The 9697-nt window shown below is 44.9% G+C and overlaps 1 long non-coding RNA gene across 1 annotated transcript; it reads left to right on the forward strand.

The window, feature by feature from the left end:
* Nucleotides 1-1050: 1050 nt before the first annotated feature.
* On the forward strand, nucleotides 1051-9441 carry LOC142011960 (uncharacterized). Its single transcript, XR_012645228.1, has 3 exons — nucleotides 1051-1141; nucleotides 1280-1437; nucleotides 9353-9441. It is a non-coding gene; the product is annotated as an uncharacterized LOC142011960 (long non-coding RNA).
* Nucleotides 9442-9697: the final 256 nt, after the last annotated feature.

Here is a 9697-nt window from a genome sequence, read left to right on the forward strand (position 1 = left end):
TCTGAGGTCCTGAGAGGGCAAGAGACTTGAATGGAGAGATGTACTCTGGGAAGGAGTAAAGGAGACGGGTAGGAAGAGATCTAGGAGTGCACCTTTAGTGCCACAAGATGTTGGGCCCTGCAGTCCAGAGGAGAGGGTGGGCCTGGCCTTCCCTACCCACTCCATGAGGACAATACACAATAGCCTTCACCCCTGGTGAGAAACCAGCTGGAAAAGACAGCGATTGTTCAAGGTTCCAACCCTCAAAGCCCCTGTACTAAAAGGGAGGACTGGAAACCCTTGGCTTGGAGGTAATGAAGGACAGGACTGGTCTAGACAGGACTACACTTCGAGACAGAACCAACCTGCCAACTACTGCCTCACCACAAGGCAGCATTGTTGATGGTTGTACACCCTCTCCAGGTCCATTCATAGAAACTCAGCATTGGCTTTGGATTATGAACTCCCCCAGAACTCAGGGTGTTTATCTCATATGGGCTTGGGCCATACGTGACCTTCTGTGATTCTGTGTCTCACCCACGGAAAATGGTTGGATGGTATGATTCACCTGGTTGGCTCCCATTTACTTTCACTGGCCTGGGGCGGGTGCGGTCTTGTTAAACACCCATGATGTGCCCTGTCTGTCACAAGACACACAGCAGAGTCTGTACCACAAAGAGGAAGAGCGTGACTCCAGGTGCCTGATTCTGCTCCAGCTGAAATCCTCCTGTAAATCTCCTGCAGTTAAGCAAGAGTTAGGAGCTGCACATTTCAGCACAGCCACATTTTGGAAACGAGGCAGCAGTGCAAATATTCATAAACAACCATGTTATATTTCATGGTTGCAGCAGTTGCTGAGGTGTACCAATGTCTGCTCTGGAAAGTAAGTGACCGTCCAAGAACAGAGGCAATTAACAAACAAAGCTGCTACCATGCGTCCTGTCGCTGCCCCTTTAAATCTTTCCCTGTCCTTGGCAGCTCTTCTGAGATGTTGCTATAGTGAATCTCTATGGCAACGACCCTAATCAGTGAATAGGGGAATGTAGGGGGCGCATGCTCAGTATGGCTAGAGCAGTTCCCTTAGCTGCTGGCTACTGCCATTTCCAAGGGTCTGTCAGAAAAGACAGAGGAAGATCAGGCACTTAGCAATTTAGTAGTTTGGGTGAGTTCCCTTTCCTAGAGCATGGCCTGTGTGTGCAATGGGGTGTGCGTGTGTGCATGTGTACTAAGGCTGTCATTTCACAGCTGCTGAGCGTGCTGGGAGCGAACAACTGACCTTTGCTATTTCTTCTTGTTTCAGGCTGGGAAGGACGTGTTAATTCTTGATGATAGTAATGGCATCTCCTTCTGTCTGGAGAGCGTTGTGGCTGGCAATCCCGTTAATGTCAGTGGTTGGCCTACTGAGTGTGAAGCTGGTCGGGGCCAGTCAAGAATCTGGGAGTGTCATTCCAGCAGAAAGTATGTACCCCTGCCATGCTATGGTGGCTCAGCCGCAGAAGCAGACTTCTGCATTGTTCACATCGCTCACGTAATCCAGGGAATGCACACATTTCATAAACTCCATGGGTAGGCAGCCCTGCTGAATTATGCTCGGAAATGCAAGCAAACTGCTTTGTAACGCACCAGGAAAGTAAATGAAATTTGTGCATTGTTATTATTTCATTAGCATTTGTTTTAAAACAAGTGTCATACTAAATGTTTCTCTAACATTATTTTACACCTGTGTATTCTGAGATCATTTTTGTTTGCTTCCAGACGGCTGCAACGAGATACTTTATATGTGTGGCTATATATATGAAGTCCTTACAGGTCTCGATACTATTATAGGCAAACTGTTGCTTAGTTCTGCTAGAGTGTTGCTGGCATGTTTTTTGTCTTCTGTTATTTGGTTGGAACAAGACGTATCGGATGGTTTCATCTTTGATGTATCCCTGGTGGATTTATACAAAGGAATTTGATCCACAACGTTGATCCCTGAAATGCATGTGGAATTCTGGAATTGCCTTGCTGCATTTGGGAGCAAAATATTAAAATGTGAGGTAGCGGTCTGAGTACAGACCCAGGAGCCAGGATTTCCCAAATTCTAATCCTAACGTTAGCACTGATTGCCTTTGTGGCCTTGGGCCAGTCACTGGTTCAGTTTCTCCCAGAGTAAGCAGAGGAGGATAATAGTAACAGAGGTCACGTGAGGATGTTTTGTGAAAACAGTATATTGTAAAGTGTTCTGGCAATTAAAGTGCTACATAAACACAGAATGTCCACCCCCTAAAATTATACAAATATCAGGCAGCTCTCAGAGTTGAAAAAGAGTGGAAGGTGACTGCATACATAAAACTAGTCCCCACAGTTATGTCAATGTTAGATTTTACCACCACCATTTCTATCCATTCTTGTGCCACCAAGCTTTGAATTCAAAACTCTATTTTGTCAGTGCATTTCACTTTTCTGGGATAATAGCTGCTGTTTGGTACCTATGCAGGACTAGAAGGTCATGTCCCTTTCTTTTCTGTTCTTGTCTTTCTTAGAGAGAGATTGTTAAATTCTGTTTTTTTCTTATTCTGTTCAGACTCTTCTGTTGCCCTCGTCACTGTGGTATCTGAGCACCTTCCAGCTGTGCATTAATTGACTGGACTTTTATCTGTCATGTGTGATCCATACTTTCACCAGAGAGAAAATTGTTTGCGAGTGTTTGTGTGTGTGTACATGTGTGTGTTGGGGGGTTAATTAAATGATATGTGCTGTGTGCTATGTATTTATATTAGCGAAACTAGGGGAAAGATGTTGTGCTTTGCACGTTGAATGGAAAGTAGTGACTTTTTATGGTGGTTTTCTTTTTTCTTGGGGCAGTTCGTTCCCATTGTGGGACGGCCCTGGAGAAAGCTCCAGCTCCTCCAGATGATCTCTTCCTGCATGGTAGAGTTCTGTCAGCCATGCTGCTCAACCATGAGCTTTAGATGCCTTGGCCCAGGCTGTTGAGCAGTTTGAAGATTCAGAATGAGGCCTTGGCTTTGACTTAATATGGACTGGGAGGAGACTAGTGGAGTGAGTAGAGGACAGGTCTGAGGTGCTGCTGTTGCTAGTGCTGCTGAGGAGATGTACTGCTTGCATAGGTTCTGGCTGGTGTTTCCTGAAGGCTTGTGACATTTTCCCAGATAGACAGCATTGCCCCCTCTAGCTGGGAGGTGAGGAAGGTGCATCAAACGGAGGGACATCATCGTCTGTCAGGACAGCTATAAATGGGAGAGTGATAGATGCTGCTGTGTGAGAACTTAATGCCAGTGAGGGAATTATTGGTGAGTATTCTCAGGGGTTCAGTCACAGAGATACCCTTAAGGCTGTCACTTGATGTACTGTGATACCACTGAGCCCAATTACCTGATCTCTGGTGTGCTCCACCCACTCTGTGCTGCTGACCCAGACCCTCCAGTCTCTTCCAGCAATGGTACAGAGTTGTGTGTCACAGCCCACAGCAGAGTAATACAGACACTGAGATCAGCTCAGCTCTGGGAGAGGCTCAGTCAGAGACTTAACACAACACCCAGGTTCATGGCCCCAAAAGGACCGGACCTCCAGCTAATGTGTCTTGCTCTGTATACTCTTTATACGGCACAAGCTCATAAAATACTTAATTTCCTTTATTAACGAAAGAGATATATCCACAGCTGTCCCCCCAACCACTGTAATAATTACTTACATTTGATTTATTAATAAACAAAAATGATTTTATTAAGTATAAAAAGTAGGATATAAGTGGTCATAAGAGATAGCAGACTGATCAAAGTAAGTTACTAAGCAAAATAAAACAAAACATGCCAGGTAAGCCTAACGCTCTAAGAAAATTGACACATGCAGTTTCTTACCCTAACAGAAGTTAGTTCTAATAATCTTTTGTCACAAGCTGGAAAGCCTCCTAGCATGGGTCTGTTCCTCCCCCGAACCTCCCCCCACCCACATTCAGCCTTAGATGTTTCCAGCAGTTAAGCAGAGGTGTCTTGGCATCTGGCATCAGTCCTCGTTTCCTGCCTTTATATAGATTTTGCCCCAAGCAGGGAATCCTTTGTGTTCAGTTGAAACTTTTCTCACCTTCAGTAGAAAAGTACAATATCCAAGATGGGTCCCAGCACCGGGTGACCTAAACACATGTCCTTCTGGGGACTCTGAGCCCCTCCTACTGGCTTGTTCATAGGACAGACAAACCCATTCATAGATCATTGTCCTTTTCCATGAGCCATTACATTTCTGAGGTCCCCTTAATGGCCTCATTTAGTTTGTCTAGTTTAGTATAACAGGTTTATACTTCCTATTTCTAACTCCAAAGAGGGGAACAATATATGTACATAAATAGCATTTACATCCTCTGCAGATAATAGCTTTTCTAAAGAAATGTTACATGAAGTATTTTGCATAAAGCACATTCCAGTTATGTCATATTCATAAGCATATTTCCATAAAGATATGGAGCGTGACAGCACAAGTACTTTTAACCAAAAGATACTGCATCGTGGCTGGAAATTATTCAGGGCACTTTGTTTGGCCCATTCCCTTAAATTCTGTCCCCAAACAGCTGTGCTATAGCTGTCTGCTGATGTTGCCCAATTTTGATAGTAGTGGACTGGCAGTATGGGATGTACAGTTGTTAAGCTATGTGTCAACTGCGTATTGTTAGCACCTAAGTCCATGCGCTCTGACCAGTTGAATAGGATGTTGGATAGGATGTGGATGTTGAATAGGCCTAGAGAGAGTTCTGACCCTTAAAGAACCCCCATGTGAGGGGTGTGACGGTGAAGGTGTAAAATTAGTATGGGCCCTGCGATTAAGTTTTGTCAAAAAAGGATGGAGGGGAAAGGAAAGGGAGGCCTTGTAAGTTCAATGCAAGAAAGCATCTGCACCCCTTTTCTGCTGCAAGTGAGAACAAGGACGCTGGCAAATAGTTCCTGCAGCGTGGGAATCCTGCCAAGACAGCATGCTGCAGGGCAGGCCAGGGAGGTGGAAGATGGAGTGCACTTTGCTATTGCTATGAGCAGGAACACCTTGTAGCTTCTTGCTAATGTGTGCTGCCGACTGCTGTACATGTAAGAGTTCTCTGGCAAATACCAGGCACTCCTTAGCTGACGGACGACAGCCTCTTGGGCAAGTGGTGCATGAGCTAGTGAATTTACTGGCCTTGCCTGCTTGACTTCTCTTGCTCTTACGAGATCTTCTCATGCTATAACCTGCCATGCTATTTGGAGCGGGAGGCTCTGGATGCCCTGTCCAGTTTTGAAGCAAAGGGCAGGACCTAGCTGATTATGAAGAGTAATCAGAAGTGAATAGTCAGTGCCTAGTACTTCGGCTCAACATCTGCAAAGGACTGTGCAAACATTACACAACATCAATGGTTTTAGAATAGTTTTCTTTTAAATATCAGTGGGAATTGTTTTATTTTAGCTGTAAACTTCCCCCTGTTGTATTTATAACACAACCTTGTGCTGGTGCAACAGAGCTTGAAAACGGGAGCCAGACGTCTAGTTTCACATCCCAAGTTGCATAAAATGCAGAGTGAATAAATTGCACGTGTGACAAAGTAGATTAGACCTCTGTAATTATTTCACTTCCGGTCATTTACTAAGAGGATGGCAGTAACACAAGGAAGGCTCTTTACAATTTCCATGTGGATAGGATCCATTTTAATTGAATCATAATAGAATCTTGAATGTTCTCATTCTGCTAAGTCACAAACTTGTTCGATCTCCCCCTCCCTGCCCCTCTGGTCCCGCCTCAGCAACGATTGAATAGCAGATTCAGAATATTGTACTGTGCTCTTGTGTGACTTAGAGGTCAGCAGTCTGGCTATACTGCAAGATGCCTAAGTGCATCCTACAAATCATTAAACACAATTAAAACAGCCCTGCACTAGTTTGTTTGCTTCGGATGAAATTTACCTGTGTGCAGAAGGGCCGCACGAGGCTGATGTTCCACATTCCAGGTGTAACTGTGGGGATTAAATGGTATGTAAACCTTGAGCTGACCCTCTGCACAGGTGAATTTCAGCCTTACCCTAGCACGCATTCTTTGGGAATCAGACCTGTCTCCCTCCCAGTCATCCATGAGAAATACTGAGGTTCTGCAAACTGATGCCCATGAGTTACAGCCTTGCTCAGTGATGTTTTTGCAAGGGGCATAGTCAGTCTTTGACTGCAGATTTCAGTGTAACTTCCTTATGCAGACAGAGACAGGTGTCTCTGAGATGAGCATTTCCTACTTTTGTTTTTGCACCACCATGTTCTGGTGTTGTAAATGTTTTAGTGGCCATAACTTCAGATTTCCTTATCATACGAGAGAGGTAGCCATGATAGTCTGCATCTTCAAAAACAAGAAGAAGTCCTGTGGCACCTTACAGACTAACAGATATTTTGGAGCATAAGCTTTCGTGGGCAAAGATGTGATGAAGCGGGTCTTTGCCCACGAAAGGTTATGCTCCAAAATATTTGCTAGTCTAGAAGGTGCCACAGGACTTCTTACCACACCAGGTCACCACAAGACACTCTTACGAAAGACATGCAGCAGTTTAAGAAAGTCGGCTGCAATGCCAAGCTAAGGATATGTTCACGGATAAAAAGATGGAGGCAGCTCTTTTTTCTGGTTCTCATTTGGTGCTCAGAAGTTCAAATGATTACATCACAAATCCTTTTTAAAAAACCCATTTGTTTAAGCCATTCCATGTCTGAGTTACTTTGAAAGTTGGCTCATAGCCAGCCCCTCTCCACCTGTCAACCTAGCCCTAGAGACAGGTGTCTTTGCTGTTAAAACCATGCTTGAAATGTATAGGGGAATGATTCTTACTGCAGTAATGTCCATGCCTGGAGGGATGTTCTTAGGATTTACTATTAAACTGGTGTCCCTAGGCCCAGTGGCAGGATGGAGGGTGGTGAGAGGAGGTGGGAATTATGGGTTTTTGTAAGAGAAGTGATTTTATACTCTTCAGCAACACACTAATGTTTTTAAAGCAAATTTTAAACTCAGGTCCCATTGACTCAGTAAGTTCAGATATTGACAGTGTATACCTGGGGTTGGCAAATGCCTCTTTAATGGCTTCAGTACCACTTGAATGGCTCTTTCACAGGTTCAATGTTCTGCTAAGAGCTATGGTGGTGTTTTCACTTTTAATGTAACTAGATCCTCTCTGGAGGAAGCAGAGCAAGAGAGCAGGGATAGGAAGAGGTGAGTAGGTGGACATAAAGACCCAATGATGCCCTATGCAGCTTATTTTGCCAATGAGTCAGAATGGCCCTGCATGCCTAGCAAGTTTCAAACGCAAGTAGTTGTTTTCTGCGGGAGGGATTGAGAAAGAGTTTAACATTTGAGTTCGTATCATACAGCAACAGTGGAGGGTTAGAAAAATATCTTGGAGGAAAAGTTAAAAGACTGAGGGTGGTTTCTGTCTCATCTTAGTCTTGCTCTAGACTGATGTCTACATATGTACAGAGATACTATAATGAGAACAGTTAATTCTCATCACAATCATCCACATTAATCAATGAAAATACAACTATAAACCACAGGCGATGAAATGTGTTAATTTAGAAAAATATTTGTATTGCCATAGTCAGGGTTATAAATTCCCAGTGGGTTTAAGAAAGGCCATCATGGAAGTTTTGGAACACTACAGAAGACACTAAATAATCAGAGGTGCTTCAGACACAGTGATATCCCTCCTAATGAGAAGAGAGAAGAAAGAAAAGGACTAAGTCACTCTTGCAAAGTTGTCATAAAAGTGTCTGCCTGGGTCCAGGATGGGGGTGGGGGATGGGCAGTTTCCAGCTATCATAGTCACCCCAGTTCCAAGCTTTTACAGATGCAGGGATTAGTGGGTAACATTGTAAGATGGGCTTACTCATCTCATCCACACAACCAAGGCACTTGTTTGCCTTCTGGTGTAAGTCAGAGAAGTCTCCAAGCTGCCAGAACTTCTCCTGGTGGGCAATGGCCCCCAAGGATGGCCATGCCTCCGAGAAATGACACAGCACAGAAGTGCTTTGGCTACATCCTTCTCCTCATCCTACTTTTGATCTGTCCCCTACATTGGCAGGCCACACGTGACTGACAGCTACACCAGCCTTACACCACTCAGGGACCCCCACTCCCCAAGGTTCTCATCAGCTGTATGGCTAAGGCAGCTTTCTGACAGCTTTGCATTGTCAGAGCAGCACAAAGGGGCTGTAGAGGGGCCAGGACCTGGTCCCCTTTCTCTGTTATTATCATATTTTGCAAACTTCCTGTTTCTCTTTATCCAGAGGTTGCCATTTTATACAATGCATTTCCCTCAGAGGGCAGGCTTTTGTCATTCACTGTTGAAGCACAGGCGACCAAGACCTAGATGGGTATTGGATGGGCAGTACCTGTGCTAGTGTAACCCACACACCTAGTTGCAGTTAGCCATCCCATGTAGTGAAGCCTAGACCACTTCACAGAGAAAGAATTAAGTGTCCTCTACAGCCTAAGCTGCGCGCCACCTGGCCTTTAGCTCAAGCTGTAGAGGCGCCTCCCTTAAGCTCCAGAGGTCCCAGATTGGAGTCTGCCTCAGGGCAGTTATACTAACCCCTGGTGGCCAAAGCAGGGATATTTTTGGTCCACCCAACACACATTAATAATTAACAGGGTATTCCCTGGAGCTGCTCATACCCCTAAGCAATTGCTCAGTTTGCTTATGCCCAGTGCTGGCTCTGTGGGTGCGCAGTCTGCACAAGAGCATGGTTCATTCCCCAGAATAGCAGTTAGCCCCTAATTCTGCTTCCCCTTCCACCAGAAGGCACACACAGCCACGGGCACCAGCTCGACAGATGGTAAGGCGCATTGTACTCCTGTTTGAACGAAAACAGAGCATCAGGTAAAAGGATGAAAACCCACATTGGGCATTTTCCCTTGCCACAACACATAGGAGCTCTTCTGAACAAACAACTGTTCCATATTATTTTTGGACTTATGACAAATGTCTCCATAGCGTCGAGTCCTGCAGGGAGATGACTCCTTTCCTATAAGGGGTTGAGCTCCTTCTCCCCAGGGATGTGAACAGGAGTTGAAGGCACTCACTACTTTCCAAGATCAGGTTTTTCAATAGTATGGTCCTAGATTCAAAACGTGTAGGCGTGCAAAACCATGCATGCACTTTTGCATGATGTGTGAACAGGGGATTTGCACATACAGGCGAATACTTTTGCCTAGGCTCAACCCCATCCTGTTCATGCATGCTGGGCCTTGTGTGCAGGCAGCCCAGGCACATTCACTTTGCCAGGTGCAATTTTCTCAGATATGAGATCGTATTTTCCCTTGGAATTGCCAGGATATCAGTTCCATGGCATTTCAGTGACATGCTTTCTACTTCATCCTTCCCCAGGTCGCCCCTGTGTGGACTGCCATGCATTTGAATTCATGCAGAGGGCCCTGCAGGATTTAAAGAAGACTGCATACAATCTAGACACACGGGTAGGTATTACCTTTGAAATGAGACTTAGACTCGATGTATCAACCAGCCTTGATTGCATAACACTGACAACATCTTTTGTTAACTCATTTCATTTCAGCATATAGGACTGCATTATGCAAATGTATTGGGAACAAGCAGAGATTAGCAGATTTTAAGGCCAGAGGGGATCATTATGACCATCTAGTCTGATTTCCTGTGTTACACAGGTCAGAGAATTACAGCAATTGGTTCTGCCTCTGACCTGCGTAGGGGGAA

The sequence above is a fragment of the Carettochelys insculpta genome, chromosome 4 (assembly GCF_033958435.1).
Source record: "Carettochelys insculpta isolate YL-2023 chromosome 4, ASM3395843v1, whole genome shotgun sequence".
NCBI lineage: Eukaryota > Metazoa > Chordata > Testudines > Carettochelyidae > Carettochelys > Carettochelys insculpta.